We start from the raw sequence: 26,648 nt of genomic DNA on the forward strand, positions 1-26,648 counted from the left end.
CACAACAAAGGAAATAATCAATAGAATGAAGAGACAATTTATAGAATAGGAGAAAAAAATTGCAAACTATATATCTGATACATGGTTGAGCTCCAAAAGTATATAAGGATTTCCACAACTCAATAGCATATAAACAAATAACCTGATTTAAAAAATGGGCAGAGGAACTTAGTAGAAGACCTACAAATGATCAATGGGTACATGAAAAAACGTTCCACATCACTAATCATCAGGGTAATGCAAATCAAAATCATGATGAAATCATCTCAGAGGATGTCAGTATGGTTCCAATGAGAAAAAAAAAAAAAAGTGACAAAATTGTAGAAAACTGGGAGCCTGTGCACTATTTGTAGAAAGGCAAAAGAGTGAAAGCATGTAAGATAGTATCAAGTTTCCTCAAGCATGTAAAAACAGAAATGCCGTATCATCCAAGATTCTGATTTCTGGGTATTTATTCAAAATAACTAAAATTAGGATCTTGAGGATACATTAGCCCTTCCACATTCACTGCACTGTAACATTATTAAAAATAGTCATGAAGCAGAAAAAAACTAAATGTTCACTGCAGGGTGAATGGATATAGAAAATGTGGTATATATACACAATGTACAGCTTCCTTGGTGACTCAGAAGGTAGAGAATCTGTCTGCGATGCAAGAGACTCAGGTTCAATCCCTGGGTCAGGAAGATGGACTTCATTGGTGGCTCAGACCAGTGGAATACTTTTGAGCCTTTAAAAAGAAAGAGATTCTGCAATATGTGACAACATAGATAAAAATCTGAGGACATATGCTAAGTGAAACAAGCCAGTCAAAGAAAGATAAGTAGTGCATGACTCCACTTCTAAAATATACTAAAATAGAAAATTTATAAGAATCAAAACAACTGTTTCTGAGATTAGGATGTTACTAGGGGCAGGAGTGGTTTACAGGCACAGAGAGGAGGAGAGAATGGGGAACTCCTGATTAAGGGTCTAAAACTTCAGTAATATTAATACAAGATGAGTAAGTTCTAGAGAACTATTATAAAACACTGTGCCTACAGTTTACAACATTGTGTGTCTGTTTGCCAACATCCGTTGGATCAGCAAAAAGCAAGAGAGTTTCAGAAAAACATCTATTTCTGCTTTATTGACTATGTCAAAGCCTTTGACTGTGTGGATCACAACAAACCATGGAAAATTCTTCAGGAGATGGGAATACCAGACCACCTGACCTGCCTCCTGAGAAATCTGTATGCGGGTCAAGAATCAACAGTTAAGACTGGACATGGAACAACAGACTGGTTCCAAATCGGGAAATGAGTATGTCAAGGCTGCATATTATCACCCTGCTTATTTAACTTATATACAGAGTACATCATGAGAAATGCCAGACTGGATGAAGCACAATCAGGAATCAAGATTGCCAAGAGAAATATCAATAACCTCAGATATGCAAATGACACCACCCTTATGGCAGAAAGTGAAGAACTAAAGAGCCTCTTGATGAAAGTGAAAGCGGAGAGTGAAAAAATTTGCTTAAAAGTCAACATTCAGAAAACTAAGATCATGTCATCTGGTCCCATCGCTTCATGACAAATAGATGGGGAAACAGTGACAAATTTTATTTTTGGGGGGCTCCAAAATCACTGCAGATGGTGACTGCAGCCATGAAATTAAAAGATGCTTGACAGTGGTCCTAAGATGGCAGAGGAATAGGAGAGGGAGACCACTTTCTCCCCAACAAATTCATCAAAAGATGATTTGAATGCTGAGTAACTTCCACAAAACAGCTTCTGAACACTGGCGGAGGACACCAGGCACCCAGAAAAGTAGCCCATTCTCTTCAAAAGGAGGTAGGACAAAATATAAAAGACAAAAAGAGAGGCAAAAGAGTTAGGGATGGAGACCTATCCCATGGAGGGAGTTGTGAAGGAGGAGCAATTTCCAAACACCAAGAAACCTTCTCACCTGTGGGTCTGTGGCAAGTTTTGGAATCTCAGAGGGCAACATAACCGGGAGGAAAAAAAAAAAAAAATCAAACACAGAATACACACCTAACTGCAACTCCCAGCAGAGAAGTAGCCCAGACGCTTGCGTCTGCCACCAGGGAGTGGATGTTGAACAGGGAAGTGTGGGTTGCATGCTTAGCATAAGGACCAGGCCTGAATGCACTGAGGACAATCTGAGGGAGCTAATGTGAGATAGCAATCCAAACTGTAGGATAGCCAGAGAGAGGAGAAAAAAAGAGAGAGAGAGAGAGAGAACTTTCCCATGAAAAGCTCTAACCTAAGGCACAGCCTGGCCTGCTCACAGAACAAAGGACTGAGCGAATACCAGAGGAGAGCTAGCTGGCTGTGGACCAGCCCATCCCCCCACCAGAGGCAGAGAGGCAGGTGGGTGACAGCCAGAGCTGGAAGGCAAGGGGAAATCTCAGCTCCAGAGATGGCATCCTCCACCAAACTGAGCAGGCTCCCAGTTGCTAACCACATCTTCCTGGGATCCTAGATGGCTGACATCTGCTGGGAGGGTCGCAGCCAGAGACCAGCTCCCCAGAGGAGACACAGGGCACACCTGAGTCGGCGCTCTCGCTGCGCACCCAGGAAACCAGGCGATTGGGACTGGGGAGGTGATTAAGACACAGTCCACCTGGGACAGTGTGCTTGCCAAGCACCTGGTTGCCTGAGCTGCTCGGACCTGGGAAGGGCACAAAACGCATGCCCAACCGAGTCTGTACTTTTGTGGAGTACCCGAGAAAGTGAACCTGAGAAGCTTAGACCTGGGAAGTCCACAAAACCCAGGGCCCACTTTGGACAGTTCCCCTGCAGAGCAACCTGGAGCCTGAGCAGTGTAGAACGGGGAAGCATAATGTGCCGTGAGCGGGGGCAAGCCCAGTGCTGTCCATACACTGCGAGCATTTCCCACACACACCAGTGGTATTTGTTTGCAGCGTTACTCCCTCCCACAGCACAACCGAACAAGTGAGCCTAAAAAGTGACCACCTTCACCCCTTTGTGTCAGGGTGGAAATTAGACCCTGAAAAGACTTGCAAACAGAGGAAGCCAAAACAAAAAAAGGGGACCTGCTCTGGAAGTGACAGGTGTAACAGATTAAAACCCTGTAGTTAGCATTAACTAAGCATTGGAAGGGGCCTATAGAAGTATAGGCTGGAACAAGGAACTATCTGAAACTGAACTGACCCCACACAGCCCTCAACAGCTCCAGAGAAATTCCTAGATATATTTTATTATTATCATTTTTAAATTTAAATTTTTTAAAATTTTAAGTTCTTTATTACTCCTTTAATTTTTATTTTTATAACCTGCTTTTACCTTGCAAAAAAAAGACCCTATTTTTAAAGCAAATTTCCTATATATATTTCTTATAATTTTTGTGATTGATTTTGTTTTGTATTTTTAATGCTGCATTTTTGAGAGTCTCACCCCTATTCTAGATTTTTAATCTTTGCTTTTTGGTATTTGTTATCAGTTTTATCCCTTTAAGAATCTAGTCTTCAGTACCCATTTCTACTTAGGGGTGTGATTACTGGCTTGATTGCTCTCTCCCCTTTTGACCCTCCCTGTTCTCCCCCAGGTCACCCCTATCTCCTCCCTCCCCCTTCTCTTCTCTACTTAACTCTGTGAATCTCTCTGGGTGTTCTGGGCTGTGGAGAACAGTTAGGGAACTGATTACTGGCTGGGTTACTCTCTCCCCTTTTGATTCCCCCCTCTTCTCTCCCTGGTCACCTCTATCTCCCTCCTTCCTCTTCTCCTCTCTGTATAACTCTGTGAACTTCTCTGAGTGGTCTGGACTTGGGAGAGCATATAGGGAATTGATTATGGGGCTAGACTGCTCTCCCCCCTTTTGATTCCCGCTCTTCTCCTCCTGGCCACCTCTATCTCCCTCCTAACTCTGCTCTTCTCCATGTAACTCTGTGAGCCTCTCTGTATGTCCCTCACTTTGGTGAATGTTTTCACCATTAACCTAGATGCTTTATCATCGGAGTAATAAGGATGGAGAAGTCTTGAGGCTACTATAAGAATAAGACTGAAAATCAGAGGCAGGAGGCTTAAATCCTAAACTTGAGAACTCCAGACAACTCCTGATGCCATGGAACATTAATAGACAAGAGCTCATCCAAAAGCCTCCATACCTACACTGAAACCAAGCTCCACCCAAAAGCAAACAAGTTCCAGAGCAAGACATACCATGCTAATTCCCAGCAATGCAGAAACATAGCCCTGAGCATTAAAATATAGGCTGCCCAAAGTCACACCAAACCCATAGACACCTCAAAACTCACTACTGGACTCGTCATTGCACTCCAGAGAGAAGAGATCCAGCTCCACCCAGCAGAACACCGATGCAAGCTTCCCTAACCAGGAAACCTTGACAAACTACTAGTATAACCCCACCACAGGGAGCAACCTCCACAATAAAGAGGAACCACAAACTGCCAGAATACAGAAAGGCCACCCCAAACAAAGCAATCTAAATAAAATGAAAAGGCAGAGAGACATTCAGCAGGTAAAGGAACATGATAAATGCCCACCAAACCAAACAAAAGAGGAGGAGATAGGAGTCTACCTGAAAAAGTATTCAGAATAATGATAGTAAAAATGATCCAAAATCTTGAAAACAAAATGGAGTTACAGATAAATAGCCTGGAGACAAGGATTGAAAAGATGCAATAAATGTTTAACAAGGACCTAGAAGAAATAAAAAAAAAAAAGAGTCAATAACAAATAATTCAATAACTGAGATCAGAAACACTTTGGAGGGAACCAACAGTAGAACAACTGAGGCAGAAGACAGGACAAGTGAGGTGGAAGATAGAATGGTGGAAATAAATGAAGCAGAGAAGGAAAAAGAAAAAAGAATTAAAAGAAATGAGTACAAACTCAGAGAACTCTGGGACAATGTTCAATGCCCCACATTTGAATCATAGGAGTCCCAGGAAAAAAAGACAAAAAAAAAAAAAGGGCATGAGAAAATACTTGAGGAGATAATAGTTGAAAACTTCCCTAAAATGGAGAGGAAATAGTCACTGAAGTCCAAGAAACACAGAGAATCCCAAACAGGATAAACCCAAGGTGAAACACCCCAAGACACATATTAATCAAATTAACCAGAGATCAAACACAAAGAGCAAATATTAAAGCAGCAAGAGAAAAGCAACAAATAACACACAAGAGGATTCCCATAAGGAAAACAGCTGATCTTTCAATTAAAAAAAAAAAAGCTATTTCAGTCATTATTTTCAAGTATTTCAGACATACTTTCCTTTATTTAGTCAACTTTGTCCTTACCCTTCTCAGTTCAGCTCAGTTCAGTCGCTCAGTCGTGTCCGACTCTTTGCGACCCCATGAATCATAGCACGCCAGGCCTCCCTGCCCATCACAAACTCCTGGAGTTTACTCAGACTCATGTCCATCGAGTCAGTGATGCTATCCAACCATCTCATCCTCTGTCGTCCCCTTCTCCTCCTGCCCCCAATCCCTCCCAGCATCAGGGTCTTTTCCAATGAGTCAACTCTTCACATGAGGTGGTTAAAGTATTGGAGTTTCAGCTTCAGCATCAGTCCTTCCAATGAACACCCAGGACTTATCTCCTTCAGGATGGACTGGCTGGATCTCCTTGGAGTCCAAGGGACTCTCAAGAGTCTTCTCCAGCACCACAGTTCAAAAGCATCAATTCTTCGGCGCTCAGCTTTATTCACACTCCAACTCTCACATTCAAACATGACCACTGGAAAAACCATAGCCTTGCCCAGATGGACCTTTGTTGGCAAAGTAATGTCTCTGCTTTTTAATATTCTATCTAGGTTGGCCATAATTTTCCTTCCAAGGAGTAAGTGTCTTTTAATTTCATGGCTGCAATCACCATCTACAGTGATTTTGGAGCCCAAAAAATAAAGTCTGACACTGTTTCCACTGTCTCCCCATCTAGTTCACATGAGGTGAAGGGACCAGATGCCATGATCTTAGTTTTCTGAATGTTAAGCTTTAAGTCAACTTTTTCACTCTCCTCTTTCACTTTCATCAAGAGGCTTTTTAGTTCCTCTTCATTCTCTGCCGTAAGGGTGATGTCATCTGCATATCTGAGGTTATCGATATTTCTCCCGGCAATATTGATTCCAGCTTGTGCTTCTTCCAGCCCAGCGTTTCTCATGATGTACTCTGCATATAAGTTAAATAAGCAGAGTGACAATATACAGCCTTGACGTACTCCTTTTCCTATTTGGAACCAGTCTGTTATTCCATGTTCAGTTCTAACTGTTGCTTCTGATCTGCATACAGGTTTCTCAAGAGGCAGGTCAGGTGGTCTGGTATTCCCATCTCTTTCAGAGTTTTCCACAGTTTATTGTGATCCACACAGTTGAAGGCTTTGGCACAGTCAATAAAGCAGAAATAGATGTTTTTGTGGAACTCTCTTGTTTTTTGATGATCCAGCAGATATTGGCAATTTGATCTCTGGTTCCTCCAACTTTTCTAAAACCAGCTTGAACATCTGGAAGTTCTCGGTTCACGTATTGCTGAAGCCTGGCTTGGAGAATTTTGAGCATTACTTTACTAGTGTGTGAGATGAGTGCAATTGTGTGATAGTTTGAGCATTCTTTGGGATTGCCTTTCTTTGGGATTGGAATGAAAACTGATCTTTTCCAGTCTTGCGGCCACTGCTGAGTTTTCCAAATTTGTTGGCATATTGAGTGCAGCACTTTCACAGCATCATCTTTTAGGATTTGAAATAGCTCAACTGGAATTCCATCGCCTCCACCAGCTTTGTTCGTAGTGATGCTTTCTAAGACCCACTTGACTTCACATTCCAGGATGTCTGGCTCTAGGTGAGTGATCACACCATTGTGATTATCTGGGTCATGGAGATCTTTTTTGTACAGTTCTTCTGTATATTCCTGCCACGTCTTCTTAATATCTTCTGCTTCTGTTAGGTCCATACCATTTCTGTCCTTTATTGAGCCCATCTTTGCATGAAATGTTCCCTTGGTATCTCTAATTTTCTTGAAGAGATCTCTAGTCTTTCCCATTCTGTTGTTTTCCTCTATTTCTTTGCATTGATCACTGAGGAAGGCTTTCTTATCTCTCCTGGCTATTCTTTGGAACTCTGCATTCAAATAGGAATATCTTTCCTTTTCTCCTTTGCTTTTTGCTTCTCTTCTTTTCACAGCCATTTGTAAGGCCTCCTCAGACAACCATTTTGCCTTTTTGCATTTCTTTTCCATGGGGATGGTCTTGATCCCTGTCTCCTGTACAATGTCACAAACCTCCATCCATAGTTCATCAGGCTCTCTGTCTATCAGATCTAGTTCCTTAAATCTATTTCTTACTTCCACTGTATAGTCATAAGGGATTTGATTTAGGTTGCACCTGAATGGTCTAGTGCTTATCCCTACTCTCTTCAGTTTAAGTCTCAATTTGGCAATAAGGAGTTCATGATCTGAGCCACAGTCAGCTCCAGGTCTTGTTTTTGCTGACTGTATAGAGCTTCTCCATCTTTGGCTGCAAATAATATAATCAATCTGATTTCAGTGTTGGCCATCTGGTGATGTCCATGTGTAGTCTTCTCTTGTGTTGTTGGAAGAGGGTGTTTGCTATGACCAGTCCGTTCTCTTGGCAAAACTCTATTAGCCTTTGCCCTTCTTCATTTTGTACTCCAAGGCCAAACTTGACTGTTACTCCAAGTATCTCTTACTTCCTACTTCTGCATTCCAGTCCCCTTTGATAAAAAGGACATCTTTTTTTTGGTGTTAGTTCTAGAAAGTCTTGTAGGTCTTCATAGAACCATTCAACTTCAGCTTCTTTGGCATTAGTGGTTGGAGCATAGACTTTGGATTACTGTGATATTGAATTGTTTGCCTTGAAAACGAATTGAGATCATTCTGTTGTTTTTGAGATTGCATCCAAGTACTGCATTTCAGACTCTTTTGTTGACTATGATGGCTACTCCATTTCTTCTAAGGGATTCCTACCCACAGTAGTAGATATAATGGTCATCTGAGTTAAATTCACCCATTCCACTCCATTTTAGTTTGCTGATTCCTAGAATGTCAACATTCACTCTTGCCATCTCCTGTTTGACCACTTCCAATTTGCCTTGATTCATGGACCTAACATTCCAGGTTCCTATGCAATATTGCTTTTTACAGCATCAGACCTTGCTTCTATCACCAGTCCCATCCACAACTGGGTATTGTTTTTGCTTTGGTTTCATCCCTTCATTCTTTCTGGAGTTATTTCTCCACTGATCTCCAGTAGCATATTGGGCACCCACCGACCTGGCGAGTTCCTCTTTCAGTATCCTATCATTTTGCCTTCTCATACTGTTCATGGGGTTCTCAAGGCAAGAATACTGAAGTGGTTTGCTATTCCCTTCTCCAGTGGACCAGATTCTGTCAGACCGCAGATGTCTGACCCGACCATCCTGGTTGGCCCCACATGGCATGGCTTAATTTCATTGAGTTAGACAAGACTGTGGTCCTGTAATCAGATTGGCTAGTTTTCTGTGATTATGGTTTTAGTGTGTCTGCCCTCTGACGCCCTCTCGTAACACCTACCGTCTTACTTGGGTTTCTCTTACCTTGGACGTGGGGTATGTCAAGCTACCAATGATATTTTTCAGAGAACTAGAATGAATACTTTCACAATTTGTATAGAAATACAAAAACCTCAAATAAGCAAAGCAATCTTGACAAAGAAGAATGGAACTGGAAGAATCAACTTGCCTGACTTTCAGGCTATACTACAAAGCTACAGTCATCAAGACAGAATGGTACTGGCACAAAGACAGAAATATAGATCAATGGAACAAAATAGAAAGCCCAGAGATAAATCCACCCACCTATGGACACCTTATCTTTGACAAAGGAGACAAGAATATACAAGGGAGAAAAGACCATCTCTTTAACAAGTGGTGCTGGGAAAACTGGTTAACCACTTGTAAAAGAATGAAACTAACACTTTCTAACACCATACACAAAAATTAAATCAAAATGGATTAAAGATCTAAATGTATGACCAGAAACTACAAAAGTCTTCGAGGAAAACATAGGCAAAACACTCTCTGACATAAATCATAGCAAGATCCTCTATGACCCACTTCACAGAGTAAAGGAAGTAAATGCAAACACAAACAAATGGGACCTAATCATACTTTAAAACTTTTGCACAATGAAGAAAACTATAAGCAAGGTGAAAAGACAGCCTTCAGAATGGAAAAAAAATAATAGCAAATTGAAGCAACTGACAAAGACTTAATCTCAAAAATATACAAGCAGCTCAATTCCAGAAAAATAAGCGACCCAATCAAAAATGGGCCAAATAACTAAACAGTTATTTCTCCAAAGAAGATGTCCAGATGGCTAACAAACAAATGAAAAGATGCTCAACATCACTCATTGTCAGAGAAATGCAAATCAAAACCACAATGAGGTACCATCTCACTCTGGCCAGAATCGCTGCTATCCAAAAGTCTACAAGCAGTAAATGCTAGAGAGGGTGTGGAGAAAAGCGAACCCTCTTACACTGTTGGTGGGAATGCAAACTAGTACAGCCCCTATGGAGAACAGTGTGGAGATTCCTTAAAAAACTGGAATAGAACTGCCCTATGACCCAGCAATCCCACTGTTGGGCATACACACCGAGGAACCCAGAATTGAAAGAGACACATGCACCCCAATGTTCATCACAGCAGTGTTTGCAATAGCTAGGACACGGAAGCAACCTAGATGTCCATTGGCAGACGAATGGATAGGAAACCTGTGGTACATATACACAGTGGAATATTACTCAGCTATTAAAAAGAATGCATTAGAATCAGTTCTAATGAGGCAGATGAAACTGGAGCCTATTATACAGAGTGAAGCAAGTCAGAAAGAAAAACACCAATACAATATATTAACGCATATATATGGAATTTAGGAAGATGGTAATGATGACTCTATATGCAAGAGCCCAAAAGAGATACAGATGTAAAGAACAGACTTTTGGGCTCTGTGGGAGAAGGCGAGGGTGGGATGATTTGAGAGAATAGCATTGAAACATGTATATTACCATGTGTGAAATACATCTCCAGCCCAGGTTTGAGGGATGAGACAGGGCACTCAGGGCTGGTGCGCTGGGATGACCCTGAGGGATGGGATGTGGAGGGAGGTGGGAGGAGGGCTCAGGATGGGGAACGCACATATACCCATGACTGATTCATATCAATGTATGGCAAAAACCACTACAATATTGTAAATAATTAGCCTCCAGTTAAATAAATTAATTTTTTTTAAATATTCTTGCTCCTTGGAAGAAAAGTTATGACCAACCTAGACAGCATATTAAAAAGCAGAGACATTACTATGCCGACAAAGGTTCGTCTAGTCAAAGCTATGGTGTTTTCATTAGTCATTATGGATATGAGAATTGAACTATAAAGAAAGCTGAGCGCCGAAGAATTGATACTTTTGAACTGTGGTGTTGGAGAAGACTCTTGAGAGTCCCTTGGACTGCAAGGAGATCCAACCAGTACATCCTAAATGAGATCAGTCCTGGGTATTCATTTGAAGGACTGATGCTGAAGCTGAAACTCCAAAACTTTGGCCACCTGATGCAAAGAACTGACTCACTGGAAAAGACCCTGATGCAGGGAAAGATCGAAGGCAGGAGATAAAGGGGACAACAGAGGATGAGATGGCTGGATGGCATCACTGACGCAATATACATGAGTTAGAGTAAACTCTGGGAGTTGGTGATGGACAGGGAGGCCTGGCGTGCTGCAGTCCATGGGGTCGCAAAGAGTCAGACTGAGTGACTGAATTCAACTGTGTGTGTTTCGTTGCTCAGTCGTGTCCAACTCTTTGCGACCCCATTGACTGTAGCCCACCAAGCTCCTTTGTCCATGGGATTTTTCAAGCAAGACTACTGGAGTGGAAAGCCATTTCCTTCTCCAGAACAATATTGTATTACGGTTTAAAACTAAGTTAAAGGGGTAAATATCAGATTAAAGTTTTATACATTAAAATAAAAAATAGTAGTTTTTAAAAAAGAAATTAGGATTCATGGTAGAACCAAATCATAATGACCTATTTTTCCAGATCTAGTTCATTCATTCTTTTAAATGTTTAACCTAAATATTAATTTAGACATACATATAGAATTGCTTCTTAAAGAAGAATAATATAATTCTCAACTTCTGAAAAATTACTCATTTGAATTTCAAATTTACCTTAAGTTTCCTGACAACTGTGACTCAAAAAAACAAAACTCTCAATTATGCAATGAAGCTTATCATATGGGAAGTAAATCAGAGGGTAAAAAGTAAAAAAAAAAAATTAAACTTTCCTTGAATTTATAATCTAAATAAGTCTTCATGTTGATCTTATATAGCAGACTTTAATTTCTATTAAAAAATACTCAGTAATGTAATAAATGTGGTAAAAAAAAGACCTTGTGAAATCTATTTTTAATATTTGCTTTACAAAATTTATATGTGTGGTGACTATATATTCTAATCCCTGGATATTTCTAATTCTTATTCCTCTAGACACAGATGTCACTGCACTTATTTGCTCACTGTGGTTGTTCAGCCATGTGAACAATTTAGTTAATGGTTCTTAAGTGTAAGTGCCGTGTGTTACTTAATTGCCCATGTGGATTCTCCATAGACTCTTCCTTCTGCCATGGTACAATGATGATGTTCAAGATGGCAGCCATTCTTTAGTCTGTGTACCAGAGTGAGAAGAATTCAGAGCAGGACATCTGAGACTCAAAATGAACATAAAGCATGAACAAGAAATAAAACCTATCTAGTTTAAAGTTGTCAAGATTAGGGGATACTACTCAGCATAACCTTGCTTCACATAGTAAGTTTCAAAACGGAATTCATTCAAAATGTTTTTTTGTTGTACTAAATTGTTTAGACCAAGTTATGTTTTGTATCGTACCTTTTAATCCAAAGATATTTCTGAGTAACCCAAATGACAAACATAAATTTTCCTCCAAGTAACACCTCATCTTTGGCAGGAGCTAGACAGCAGACAGTTCTAATTTGCTCTTATTACTCCTTGCTGTCTTACTACTAGAAGCATAGGGTTACTATAAAATAAGGAACAATTCAAATGTTCTAAAATTCAGAATGAGTCTGTAGTTGCATTATGAAAATGAAAGTTTTTCAAATCTCCTAAAAGAATGTACAGCTTCTCTTGTACACAGAAATTATTGCAAGAAAAAGTAGAAATTTTCTCAAAAATCAACTTGGAGTCTCCCTTTCTTAAGTAATATGAATTATCAATTGACTTGTATATTGACATTTCTCGATTTTAAATATTCACTACACAGTTTTAAGAGGGGACATTTAGATCTATAAATTTTTAATGAAAATTGTTATGAAGTTTTCATTTTCAGCACACTAAAGTCAGGAACACTGCCTTCACAAAAAAGCACATCTATGTGCTTTTTTATTCCTTTTTATATTTCCTTCTGTTTTCATGCTGTCCTCTAATTTTGCAAAATCCAACTTGCTGTGACATTCTAGATGGGTCAGTTCCCTCAGAAGTTCTTTGACACTTCTCAATTTTTTTTCTTTTCTTATAGTATAAATTGTCGATATGAACTCCTTCTTAACATTGAAAACTCAAACTCATTGTAATTATAAATTAATAGCTGAATGTTAGTGGACTTGTCATTCATGAATGTATGTCTCCTGGAATATGGGAACAAATCTTAGTACAATAATTCATAGGAACTGCATGGCATAGAAAGCATTTTTGAAATGTGGTGTTTTCATTATTTCAGATCACATTACTTACATCAAAGTTCACTCCATCTTTAGTTAAATTGGACACTACCTTCAAAAAAACAGTATACAGGAAATTGGCTCGATGTCTTTACCATCAGAGCATTTATTTGTTACATCAATCTATACTATTGTTATTAGGAGTATTAGTAATATTGTGTTATATTAATATAAGGTCAGAATCCCCTCAAACCCTAAGTACTTTGATTTATGAAGATGACATAAAGAAAAATCTTAAAATTACAAAAGTCACCTTTTCCAAATATAAAACTCATTAAAACTAACAATAGTTTCTAAAAGATCAGTTAGTAGACATATAATTAAAATGTGATTTTAAGCTAAACACATACAGATGCATGCACTATATACAGACACAATCTTTAAATGATTGACTTTGTCATGTATATAGCTAACACAACATTATCATTAAATTGGAAACATTAATCAGATCATCAGTTTGTGAGTCTAAGCTTCTTTATGTAGTAAAAAACGTACATATCACATTTGAATCAAAAGTTTTGCTAATACACATGCTACTCATTTATATCTGTACTACTCCACCTCCTGTATTTGTGTTCAGATTAAAAATAGAAAAGCTAAGGAAATGAAGAGACAGGAGATAAAAGAATTAGAAATAGGAATTGTAAAGACACAGAATTCAAAAAGAATAATTATTGATGTTTGAGTAGGTAGGGGATTAAGAGAATAAAATGTGAAATTGTAATAGAGAAATGAGAATCAGAAATTACTGGAGAAGTGGACATGTTAGAATGAGGAAAATTCAGATAGGAGGGGAACAGGAACCCTTACTTGTGGAGTTTACCCCAGACTATCCTGCTCGCCATTTTTCCTCAAACACTCTTCATAAATTTACTTTGAGATTTAAAAGATAATTGTCATTAGTTAAAGTCTAATTCAACATACTGAATTGCTTTGGGCCCACCAAGCCAATTACAGGTAGACCCAAAGAGAACCCAAGTATTTTAACACCACTGTTTCAAGTAAGAGGCCTTCCCATGTGGCTCAGTGGTAAAGAATCTGCCTGCAATGCTGGAGACCCAGGTTTGATCCCTGGGTCGGAAAGATCCTCTGGAGAAGGGAAGGGCATCCCACTCCAGTATTCTTGCCTGGAGAATTCCATGGACAGAGGAAACTGGTGGGCCATGGTCCATGGGGTTGCAAAGTCAGACATGACTGAAGCAACCGAGCATGCATGCATGCCTCAAGTAAACATGAACAAAATTAAAAGTGTAATGTAAATGATAGAATTTGTTTAGTGATTAAACATCTATTTAAGGCATTTTCAATCAGAAATGTATTTCAAATTGCCAAACACTGCTATTTCTAAATTGAACTACCATTTTAGCATAAAAATTGCATACCTAACATATCTAAATTTGAATTAATCAATCAGCCCAACTGTTCTTTTATAACCCACTCAGCTTTCTAGAAAATTTATTGTCACCTTACACATTCTATTGCTGCAAATGTATTTTGAGTTAGCATTTCCAGTTTAATACTGTTTTCTTCAAATTTATGAGTGAATTGGGTTTGCTAAAGTAATAGCTAATTAGATTCAATGACCTAATTTTTAGAAATATAAAATATTATTTTATATTGAGTATGTGAATTAGTATAAATAATGCATACTTCCACTCTTAAATTAGTAATGTCTCTTAAATTTTGGTTGAAATGCAGGAACTCCTAATCCACTCACTGTTTTCAGACATAAATTATTATACTAAGTTTTCAAATAATCAGAGCTAACCTACTTTAATCACTAATGTTTATTTTCACTTTATGTGTTTTAATGAAGTTTTTTTAGAATCCTTTCCACATGACACTGTCTCCTTAGGAAACAAATAGTAAGTGTTTCTTATATGTTTCCAGAGAAATACAGCTCATAATTATTTACATGATAGATCTTCAGAGATTAAAAAAAAATCTAGTCTGGTTTGGCTCTTTCATTTTGTAACAGAATAAACTGAGGTTCAATAAGAGAATCATTTTGCAAGGGACTGCATGTCTAGGCTGCAAGAAGATCAAACCAGTCGTTCCTAAAGGAAATCAACCCTAAATATTCATTGGAAATACTGAAGCTGAAGTGCCAATACTTTGGCCACCTGATGCAAAGAACCGATTCATTGGAAAAGATCCTGATGCTGGGAATGATTGATGGCCAAAAGAGAAGGGGGCAGCAGAGGATGAGATGGATGGCTAGATAGCATCACTGACTCAACAGAAATGAATTCGAGCAAACTCCAGGACATAGTAGAGGACAGAGGAGCCTCCAGTGCTACAGTCCATGGGGTCACAAAGAGTCAGACTCGACTTAGTGGCTGTAAAACAACAAGGTTTCTTCTACCCACTTCATTTGCTAGATTCCTGTCTTCACTCTTCAGTTATGGAGGTGAATGGAAACTTATGTAAATCAGTCCACACTGTAGTGCTGAATTCTTTAGTACATTTCAGCCTTCATGTTTGTATTTTACCTTGGCATCACTTCCTATGTTTGATTGCATTTAAAACTTTGTAGCCTAGAAGCCTCTGGATGCTAACAGTAGGTTAGAAATGACAAACTAGATAAGCAAGCATTTTATAATTGAATATAAGCTAAATATAAGAAAATAGGACTTGATCAGTTCTAATGAGTCGGATTAGTCTAGAGCCTATTATACAGAGTGAAGTCAGAAACAAAAACAAATACTGCATATTAATGCATATATATGGGATCTAGAAAGATGGTACTGATGAACCTATTTGCAGGGCAGCAACAGAGATGCAGACATAGAGCACAGAGTTACGGACATGGGCCGGGGGAGAAAGAAGAGGGTGAGGTGAATTGAGAGAGTAGCATGGAAACATATACACTACCGTGAGTAAGACAGATAGCCAATGTGAATTTGCTGTATGATGCAGGGAATGCAAACCAGGTCTCTATAACAACCTAGAGCAGTGGGAAGGGCTGTAGGGTGGGATGGAGGTTCAAGCGGGAGGAGACATATGTATACCTATGGCTGATTCATGCTGATGAAACCAACATGATATTTAAAGCAATTATCCTTCAATTAAAAATTAAAAAAAAAAAAGAAAATTGGACTCGAGTGAGTGACTAAGAATATCCTATATGATAAAATGTATGTTTTCTTCTCTGCTTCCTTTGGGGGTATATATTAGCAGACTAAAACTGTATATTATGTTTAATTTTTCAATTCTAACATGGTCATTTTGGTGACTTGTGGTGAAGTTTTGTGATGATGTTTTAAGTCAAATATTAGAATTGATTTTCTGTAATCCCTAATGCCTTTCCTAAATTCAAATTTATTCTGAAAATTATTAGTGATGGGAAAGATACATATATATATAATATATATTTTATATATATATATATAAATTTATTCAAAATGTGTAAACCTAGAAGCTGTATTAAAGTAAAAGAAAAAAATAGTTTGAATACACACACACAAGCATACACACACATGGGCATAATAATGTTTGTGTGTATAAAATGTTCAAGGGGCAGAGCCTTTGGGACATACCATGACCATCGAATGTCTTAAGTTTTAAAGATAATCTAAAAGAAAACTGGAACACAAGGCATTCATTTTTAAGTTTCTTTCTGTTCTAAATGGTTTCAGACTAGTTTTCTTTGTGTTCCAGAATGTTTCTAGTCTGGTTGAATTGAGTTGTACAAAAGGCTAAGGGTATATTTCAGCTTACCAACAGATTAATGAGCCCTGGTGTCTATTGTTTTGATCTTTATATAGTCTATACCATTGAAACCTGTACCACTTCCCAGACATTGGAACTAATTAGTTCCTAAAGGTTCAGGATAGAAGGAAAACATTTTTACCTTCTATGAATCACAGAAGGTTAACACTTCCAAGAGTCTCACTTTATCTTGTTTTCTTCCAGGCTTGCTTTCCAGAGGACCCTGAGAGGAAGGGCCAGTGAGGTTATGTCTTTGGAAAGCAAATGTCATTGGGCTGCTTTGCTTCAGGGTTATTTGAAAGTTGAATACCTTCCTGAGGAATTGTTTCTACAGTGATTGCCAATTTTCTGCTTGAAAGGTTTATGATCAAATCATCTCTGGTAGAAAATTTTAGTTGGAATTCTTTCTACTGCTGATGTTTGAGGACACATGCTAGCACATGCTAAAATTCTTTTTCTATTGTAGTTAACATTTACAATTTTTAGCACCACTAAAATGATTTATCCAAAGTATATGGCTTAGAAACTGATAGATTTAATTACAAGGAGAAATAAATGCAGATAAGATTATAAGACGGAAGGTGGGAAGATTGTGGGTAAAACACTTTTAAAAAAATAACAGAAACAATAATCTTCAAAATAACTTTTAAGATGTAAAGATTTTGTTAAAGAATCAGTGATGTCTCCTGGAACTTAACAAACACACAAGCAAAGGTCTAATGTAAGTTGATATAAAAATCAAGTTTAAACACTTCAATAAAAAAATAGCTTAGATAAAAATATCCTTATTTTCTTTTGTTTCTTCTTTTCAAATATTATCTAAATGAATGTTAACTTTCTTAAATAATTATCATTGTCTTTAGATAGATGTAACATTAATAGCACTATTCATCATTGGCCTCCAGTTTTCTTAGGGAGAAAATTTTCAGTGAAATACTGAGTAATATTCCTCATGATGACAATGTAATAATAACAATACTACATCCTGCATGGAATTAACAGATCTAATGTGACATGTATTGCTCAAGAAAAACTCTACAAATTAAAAGTGGTTCCTGTAGCAAAATACTGTATAATAACAAATACAAAGAAAAATTTACATCTTTTTCAGAAAGTACAATCACTGTGCTCCCCTTTACATCTGATCTCCAAATTATTCTAGGATGTAGTAAATTAAAAATAAAAGACTAAATTTTTAAATATCAGAGTCATTTAAAATTTTGGCTCAATAAGCTCCATGTCAGAAATAAATGCTTCTACTTTGACCATCTAAGAGAGAAATATATGGGGAGTACACATAAAAAATATAAATGTAAAAAAAATATGTATATATAAATGTAAATCCATTCCAGAGAATTAATTTCAGTCTAATCTACCTAAAATCAAAAGTTGCCAAAGAAGCTGTGGTACATATACACAGTGTAATATTACTCAGCCATAAAAAGGAAAGCATTTGAGTCAGTTCTAATGAGGTGGATGAACATAGAGCCTATTATACAAAGTTAAGTCAGAAAGAGAAAGATAAATATCGTACACTAACACATATATATATGGAATCTAGAAAGATGGTACTAATGAATTTATATGCAGGGCAGCAATGGAGAAGCAGACATAGAGAATGACTTACAAATGTGGGGAAAGGGAAGAAGAGGGGGAGATGTATGGAGACAGTAACATGGAAACTTTCATTACCATATGCAAAATAGATAGCCAATGGGAATTTTCTGTGTTTCTCAGGAAACTCAAACAGGGGCTCTGTATCAAGCTACAGGGGTGATATGTGGAGGGAGATGGAAGGGAGATTCAAGAGGGAGGGGACATGTGTATACCTATGGCTGATTCATGTTGATGTCTGACAGAAAATAGAAAAATTCTGTACAGCAATTATCCTTCAGTTTAAAAAAAATGCCAAAAGAAATTGTGAAGTAATGGAATCATTACTTAAATATTATAATTTATAGATCATTCCTAAAATTAAGAAACATTACATAGGTGATTACAATAATGAGAGTGAGTTTCATAGCAACCTGAAAAATTTTTAAATACCTCTCAATTATTTATACTAAACATTACAACTTCATATTTTGTATTTTTTGTGTACACTAAGTAGCGTATAATGCTTTGTGTGTGCCCAAACAGTAGTTTGTTGACATTAGAAAAGCCTCAAATTTAGTGTTAAAATTTTAGAAAGCCATGGATTCTCTAGACCTAGTCTCAATCTCTGACTCTTTCCATTGTAATTCTAACCTGGTATTTCATAAATGTGTCCACCACCTGCTAATGAAATATTGAGGTTTGAGTTTGTTAACTTTTCTATTATAGCCAAAACATTCAGTAGAAACTTAAAGTGTTGTGATAATCACCTCTAACTTTCCCAAACCAATTAAATGAACTTCACAAAACACAATATACTAGGTTATATATAGCTTCGAGATAGAGTAAGGAATATATATGTGGGAACATAAACATTTTGAGAGAAAAAGAGGTCATTGAATGAGTGACCACAGCACACAAAAAATAGAACAGACTCATTTGGAAAAGTTAAAAAAAAAGTTCTTCTTTGTTACCTTGTATCCACAAAAAGCACATATTAAAGCAAACATCCACACGGAATAAAAATAGTGAATTTTAAAAAATAAGAATCACAGATGCTAATGTACAATGTACATACTGAAAAACCAGACTATGCTACCTGAGAAAGACATCTTGATGAGGCACAAATTCTGATTTCGTTCATTCATTCAAAATCATTAAGAAAGGAATTGTGGTCCATCAAGAATTGGTTTTCACAAACAATAAATTGCTCTTAACTCAAGTAGTTTCAATATAATCGGGTATGGAAAAGAGTAGGAAGAAAGAGAGAGAATACAATACAGTGTAGTAATTGCTATGGTGGAGCTACAACAGATGATATTGGAATATATATAGAGTTGGCCAGAGCTGAACTTTGGAGGTAGGACAACCATAGAGGAAGTTTCTTTGGAGGAGGTGATAATTCAGTTCTAGGAGATAATAGCAGTCATCCAAGTAGGGAAAAGATACACATGCAACCACTGGAGAGAAGACTGTATAATGAACATTTGGGGACTTGGACTAATTCCCAAAGTTGTGCTGTAATGAAGAAATTGGTGGTGAGATGGGGTGATGAGGAAATCAGTCACTAATTAGGCAACAGTCTGAGAAATGAGTCTCATTGCCTTTTATTCCCTGGTGGCTCAGACAGTAAAGAATTGACCTGCAATGCTGGAAACCTGGGTTGGGAAGATCCCCTGGGGGAGGGCATGGAAACCCACTCCAGGATTCTTGCCTGGACAATCTCCATGGACAGAGGATCCTGAAAGACTACCATTAATGGGGTTGCAAAGAGTCAGACACAACTGAGTGACTAAGCACAGTACAGCACTTTTTATTATAGGTAATAAGAAATAGCTAAAGGATTTTAGACAGGGTGTGACACTGTTTTTGTTTTTTTGTTTTTTTTTTTTTCACTTGAAGGGAGTAAGGACTAGAAGTACGGGGTTGATTAAGAGATTGTTTTTATAGTCTCTGTGAGAATTGAGAATGATAGTCCCTAAAATTTTGGAAGAGGTAAAAAGAACTGGGCAAATTAAACAAGTCTAAACAGACTGAATCAACAAGATTTGGTTAACTGATTACATAAGTAAAAAGGAGAATTAATGGTTTCTAATTTTGTGATGTTGAAAGCTGAGTAATAGGTTGGAACATTCAATGATAAGAGAATATAGAACTAAAACAGATTTAAAGTAGAGAAGGAGGTGATTAATAGATAAAATATTTGGTTTTATATACACTGCACTTATGATACTTTGGATTATCTGGATGGAGGTATCTAGTTGGGAGAGGGACATACAGTTTTGGAAAATTAGGTTGAAGATTACTGTCTTGAGATTCATCACCATGTTGAAGGGTATTGAAACTCTGGCATACTTTTAATGAGTATACTGCCCAAAACAATCTATAGATTCAATGCAATCGCTATCAAGCTACCAATGGTATTTTTTCACAGAACTAGAACAAATAATTTCACAATTTGTATGGAAATACAAAAAATCTCGAATAGCCAAAGTAATCTTGAGAAAGAAGAATGGAACTGGAGGAATCAACCTGCCTGACTTCAGACTATACTACAAAGCCACAGTCATCAAGACAGTATGGTACTGGCACAAAGACAGAAATATAGATCAATGGAACAAAATAGAAAGCCCAGAGATAAAGCCACACACCTATGGACACCTTATCTTCGACAAAGGAGGCAAGAATATACAACGGAAAAAAGAAAACCTCTTTAACAAGTGGTGCTGGGAAAACTGGTCAACCACTTGTAAAAGAATGAAACTAGAACACTTTCTAACACCATACACAAAATTAAACTCAAAATGGATTAAAGATCTAAATGTAAGACCAGAAACTATAAAACTCCTAGAGGAGAACATAGGCAAAACACTCTCCGACATAAATCACAGCAAGATCCTCTATGACCCACCTCCCAGAATATTGGAAATAAAAGCAAAAATAAACAAATGGGACCTAATGAAACTTAAAAGCTTTTGCACAACAAAGGAAACTATAAGCAAGGTGAAAATACAGCCTTCAGAATGGGAGAAAATAATAGCAAATGAAGCAACTGACAAAGAATTAATCTCAAAAATATACAAGCAACTCCTGCAGCTCAATTCCAGAAAAATAAATGACCCAATCAAAAAATGGGCCAAAGAACTAAACAGACATTTCTCCAAAGAAGACATACAGATGGCTAACAAACACATGAAAAGATGCTCAACATCACTCATTATTAGAGAAATGCAAATCAAAACCACAATGAGGTACCATTACACGCCAGCCAGAATGGCTGCTATCCAAAAGTCTACAAGCAATAAATTCTGGAGAGGGTGTGGAGAAAAGGGAACCCTCTTACACTGTTGGTGGGAATGCAAACTAGTACAGCCACTATGGAGAACAGTGTGGAGATTTCTTAAAAAACTGGAATAGAACTGCCACATGACCCAGCAATCCCACTCCTGGGCATAGGCACCAAGGAAACCAGAACTGAAAGAAACACATGTACCCCAGTGTTCACTGCAGCACTGTTTATAATAGCCAGGACATGGAAGCAACCTAGATGCCCATCAGCAGATGAATGGATAAGAAAGCCGTGGTACATATACACCATGGAATATTACTCAGCCATTAGAAAGAATTCATTTGAATCAGTTCTAATGAGATGGATGAAACTGGACCCCATTATACAGAGTGAAGTAAGCCAGAAAGATAAAGACCAATACAGGATACTAATGCATATATATGGAATTTAGAAAGATGGTAATGATAACCCTATATGCAAGACAGAAAAAGAGACACAGATGTATAGAACAGACTTTTGAACTCTATGGGAGAAGGCGAGGGTGGGATGATCTGAGAGAACAGCATCAAAACATGTATATTATCAAGTGTGAAACAGATCGCCAGTCCAGGTTGGATGCATGAGACAAGTGCTCGGGGCTGGTGCACTGGGATGACCCAGAGGGATGGGATGGGGAGGGAGGCGGGAGGGGGGATCGGGATGGGGAACACATGTAACTCCATGGCTGATTCATGTCAATGTATGGCAAAACCCACTACAATATTATAAAGTAATTAGCCTGCAACTAATAAAAATAAATGGAAAAAAAAGAAACTTTGGCATACTTTTGATGAGACGAAATGAGAAGAGGACTGAAAGTGGGACTCTACAGAACATCATGATGATTAGCACATTCAGAGAAAGAGGGGAAGGAGATAGAGGATTACTGAAAAATGAGATAAAGAAAAATCAAAGTCTCATTATGTAAATCAAAGAAGTAAAAATTTCAAGGCAAGCATCCTCAACATACTACCAAACAAAATTAAAGTAAGATAATTTAGAAACTAAAATTTTCCATTGGATTTTGAAAAATGACCATGCAAGAATACTTCTAATAGTCTTACAAACTAGAGAATCACATTGCAATGAGTTACAGAGTAAATGAGAAGTAAGCAAAGAGAGTCAATTCAGAGGCTAATTAATGAATTCTTGCTGTGCATAATACCCTATACAAGATGTATGAGGTACAATTATGAAGACAATAGTCATGGTCTCTATTCCATAAATTTTTTAATACACAAGATAAGCCTCAATTACATGTACTCTGATAAATCTTATGGCTGTAATTAAAACATTTCTCCTTTTTAAATAAAAATTACCTTAGACGAGAGAATTTTAGAAATTAGAGAAGGAAATGGCAACCCACTCCAGTGTTCTTGCCTGGAGAATCCCAGGGACAGCGGAACCTGGTGGGCTGCCATCTATGGGGTCACACAGATTCGGACACGACTGAAGCGACTTAGCAACCCACAATATATATGTATATAATGTAGAGCCTTCAAATTTATAATTTAAAGTTACACCCTACAGGTAGGGAAGTAAAAACATCACTGGAAATTAATACCCTGTTAGTGAATATTATAGCACAAGGTTATAAAAACTCAGAGTCTTTATTTGAAGGTGTGTGGCAGAAGGCTTGAGAAGTAGAGATCAGGTAGGGAGAAGAAAAATCTTTAACTAGCATTAACATTATTTTACAATACTAACAGTAAACAGTACTCAAATTAGCTCTTTATTGCAAGTGGCATTGTCAACAGGTAAACTCTTTAATGCTAAAGGCTATAATTCTAATTTTACATAAGTTATACTTGATCCAATTCCTAGCATATAAAGCACTTAGAAGTTCAATGTACTCTCTGTTCATATCATTAATTACATATGAAGTCAAGCATCAGAACAAAATCCAAATTATTAATCATCTTTCAGAAATAACTTGAATTAAGCATTTATAAATAATATTTTAGTGGTATAAGGATACTTTCCACTATTACCAATGACAGGTAAAAGATAGCTAGTCCAAAAAAAGGATCTCAGAATTGAATGTGACCTCAGAGATCATCTGGTCCAGAAAAGCTGAAAATTAATTAATGCCAGGCTGGCTCATCTGAGTCAGCCTCTAGGCCTGCTGCACTTTAGCCTGGAGAATGGGGCTTGCTTTGATACAATTCAATCCCATGATGACTAGTTAGCTCGGGTCTATTCTCATGGCCTTAGGAACATTCTTGTGAGAGTTGACAAGAATTGAGAGCAAATTCTTTACTACTCTTAGAACATGTAATACGAGTCCTACTTAATGAGAATCTGTGATGTAAATTTCATTTATGTGCAGAAATTTTTAAAAAAAAAAGAAGGAAAAATTAAGAATTTCTGACTCCAAATCCAGATTTAAGGGATAACTATATATAGTTTCAAAGAGTCAGACACGACTGAGCAACTGAGCATAAGCATTGAAAAATTAGAGTCTAGTAGGAGAAAATGACTTTCAGAATGAGTAAAGATATTATTTCACAGCCCAAGGATATAGTCCCTGATCTCATTATACTAATATGATAAGCTAAAAGAATTCATCCATAAATGAGTGAATGGTCAACTCTGTACAATGCTGGTAGTGTTTGCATTTCTGGAAATGAAAGATAAATGAGATGTTACAGAGGGGAAAATGCTTCCTTGAATTTATCACAGATTTCACTAGGAAATCAAGGAAAAGAGAGAAAAATGTAAGTAAGAAAAAAAAAATAGAAAGACAATCACATCAACTATCCATTTAAAAAAAGACATTAAAAATATCCTTGGATATGACAATTCTTGGTAAACTAAGCTTCTTCAGTTTCCTTGAGTTGTGATAATATTATAACAGAAAAAATCTGCTACTTAAATTTTGTCAAAGGCTTAGGGTATTTTATCTCCTGGAAGTTTATTTTTCACTTATTGAAATTAGCATTGGGCTTTTCCTGATGGTTCAGTGGTAAAGAATCCACCTGCCAGTGCAGGAGACAAGGGTTCAATCCCTGGTCCAGGGAGATCCCACGTGCCACAGAGCAACTAAGCCCACATGCCACAACTGTTGAGGCTGTGCTCTAGAGCCTAAGAACTGCGTGCAACTACTAAGCTCAGGTGTTGTAACTTCTGCAGCCCTCAGCCCTAGAGCCCATGCTCCACAATCAGAAAAGCCATTGCAATGAGAAGCCTGCACACCACAGCTAGAGAATAGACCCGCTCACTACAACTAGAGAAAAGCCTGTGCAGCAACGAAGGCCCAGCACAGTCAAAAGTACATTTAAAAATAAATAAAACTATTTTTTAAAAGTTAATGTAATTCTGTGGACCTCTATAAAACCAAAAATGTAAACAAAGAAAGCATATGCTGGAAAAATTCTGATCTTCATAAGATCTTGGCAGAGAGACTATAAAACAACTATGAAAGTATAAGGTTACAAACAAAGAAAATGTCAACATTTTTGTTCGTATTAAATATCTTCTGATAACCCCTGGATTAATCTTCCCGTTATAATGGGAAGTTCTTTCCCCTAAGAACTCAATTACAGAAAGCAGTAGAAAAACATTCCATTTATACCTCTATTGTGGAGATTCTGCTAATGGAAAAAGTATATAAATATATGACCAAATTTTCTTTAAAAAATATCTGCAGCTGAAAATCTGACCTGCAGAAAAGTAGAGAAGCAACAAGTACTGAGAACTTCTCTCTGAACATAACATAACAACCTCAGTAGTATTAACAGGACCTCAAATTTTGAACCTGGAGAGACTATTAGAAATAATTTATTCCATCTTGTTTGCTAGTTATATCTCTGATGGAAAGAGATGGCAGGACAAAAAATCAAACACTTCCTTTCAATTTATTTCCCAGGGTGTGTGCTGTATGTGTATGCATTTGTTTCTACCCAAGTACAGACACAAAATGCACACAAAGAGTGATCCAGGCCAAAGAACTCCTTATTATAAATGAAGGTTTTGGCTCCATTTTCTCAGCTAATCTCTAACTCTGCATTATTAGCTTTGACACTCAAAAAAAAAATGGGGGTCAATAATATATCATTTTCATCAAAACTGCTCTTTATTATAAACTAAGATCTAAAGATAAATAAGGCTATCCTTCAAATTTTAACTTTGACACCTCAAATATAAATATGGAAAGCAAATTCCAGGGGAATTCCCTGGTAATGCAGTGGTTAGGACTACGTGCTTTCACCGCCAAGGGTGTCGGTACAATCCCTGGTCAGGGAACTAAGAGCTGACAAGCCTCACGAGAACCCTGAAATACAGCCAGTCTGGGACACTGACCTCTCATCTTTTCACCAGACCCTCTCTTATACTCTGAGACCACTAGTTCTCAAATTTTAAGATCAGGAGGACCACTTGGAGAGTTGTTTACACCCAGAAAGATGAGGGTCCTTGCCCCCACGTCTATGCTCTAATAGGTCTGGTGTGGAACTCAAGAAATTGCATTTCTAAGTTTCCACCTGGTACTGATGCTGTTGGACCACATTTTCAAAGCCACTATGCTATGAAAAGATGCTCATCAGTGCTAATTATTAAGGAGATGCAAACAAAAACTACAATGAGGTATCACCTCACACTAGCCAGAATGGCCATCATTAAAAAGTCTACAAATAACAAATGCTAGAGAAATGTGTGGAGAAAAGGAAATCCTCCTATATTATCAGCGGGAATGTAAGTTGGTACAGAAAACCAGCATGAAGGTTCTTCAAAACATTTAAAATAGAGATATCATATCACCCAAAATCCCTCTCCTGGGCATATATCCAGACAAAACTATAATTCAAAAAGATACATGCACCCCCATGTTCATAACAGTACTATCACAACAGTCAAGGCACAGAAACAACCTAAATGGCCACAGATAGATGGAAAAATTTAGAAGATATGTTATGCATATACAATGAAATATTACTCAGCCTTTAAAAAGAAGAAAATAATGTGATTTGCAGCAACATGGATGGAACTAGAGAGTATCATACTAAGTGAAGTCAGGCAGAGAAAGACATACCATATGATATCACTTATATGGGGAACCTAAAATATAACACAAATGAACCTATGTATGAAACAGAAACAGACTTATAGATATAGAGAACAAACTGTGGTTGCCAAGAGAGGGTGAGGGAAGGATGGATTGGGAGTTTGGGGTTAGTAGATGAAAGCTATTACATATAGAATAGATAAACAGGGTCCTACTGCCTAGCACAGGGAGCTATATTCA

At 37.5% G+C, this 26,648-nt stretch overlaps 1 long non-coding RNA gene across 1 annotated transcript; it reads left to right on the forward strand.

Moving 5' to 3' along the window:
• Window positions 1–1,897: 1,897 nt before the first annotated feature.
• Window positions 1,898–25,655, forward strand: LOC122685553. Its single transcript, XR_006338441.1, has 4 exons — window positions 1,898–1,908; window positions 2,372–2,379; window positions 21,973–21,977; window positions 25,594–25,655. It is a non-coding gene; the product is annotated as an uncharacterized LOC122685553 (long non-coding RNA).
• The last annotated feature ends 993 nt before the right edge of the window (window positions 25,656–26,648 follow it).

The sequence above is a fragment of the Cervus elaphus genome, chromosome 28 (assembly GCF_910594005.1).
Source record: "Cervus elaphus chromosome 28, mCerEla1.1, whole genome shotgun sequence".
Classification (NCBI taxonomy): domain Eukaryota; kingdom Metazoa; phylum Chordata; class Mammalia; order Artiodactyla; family Cervidae; genus Cervus; species Cervus elaphus.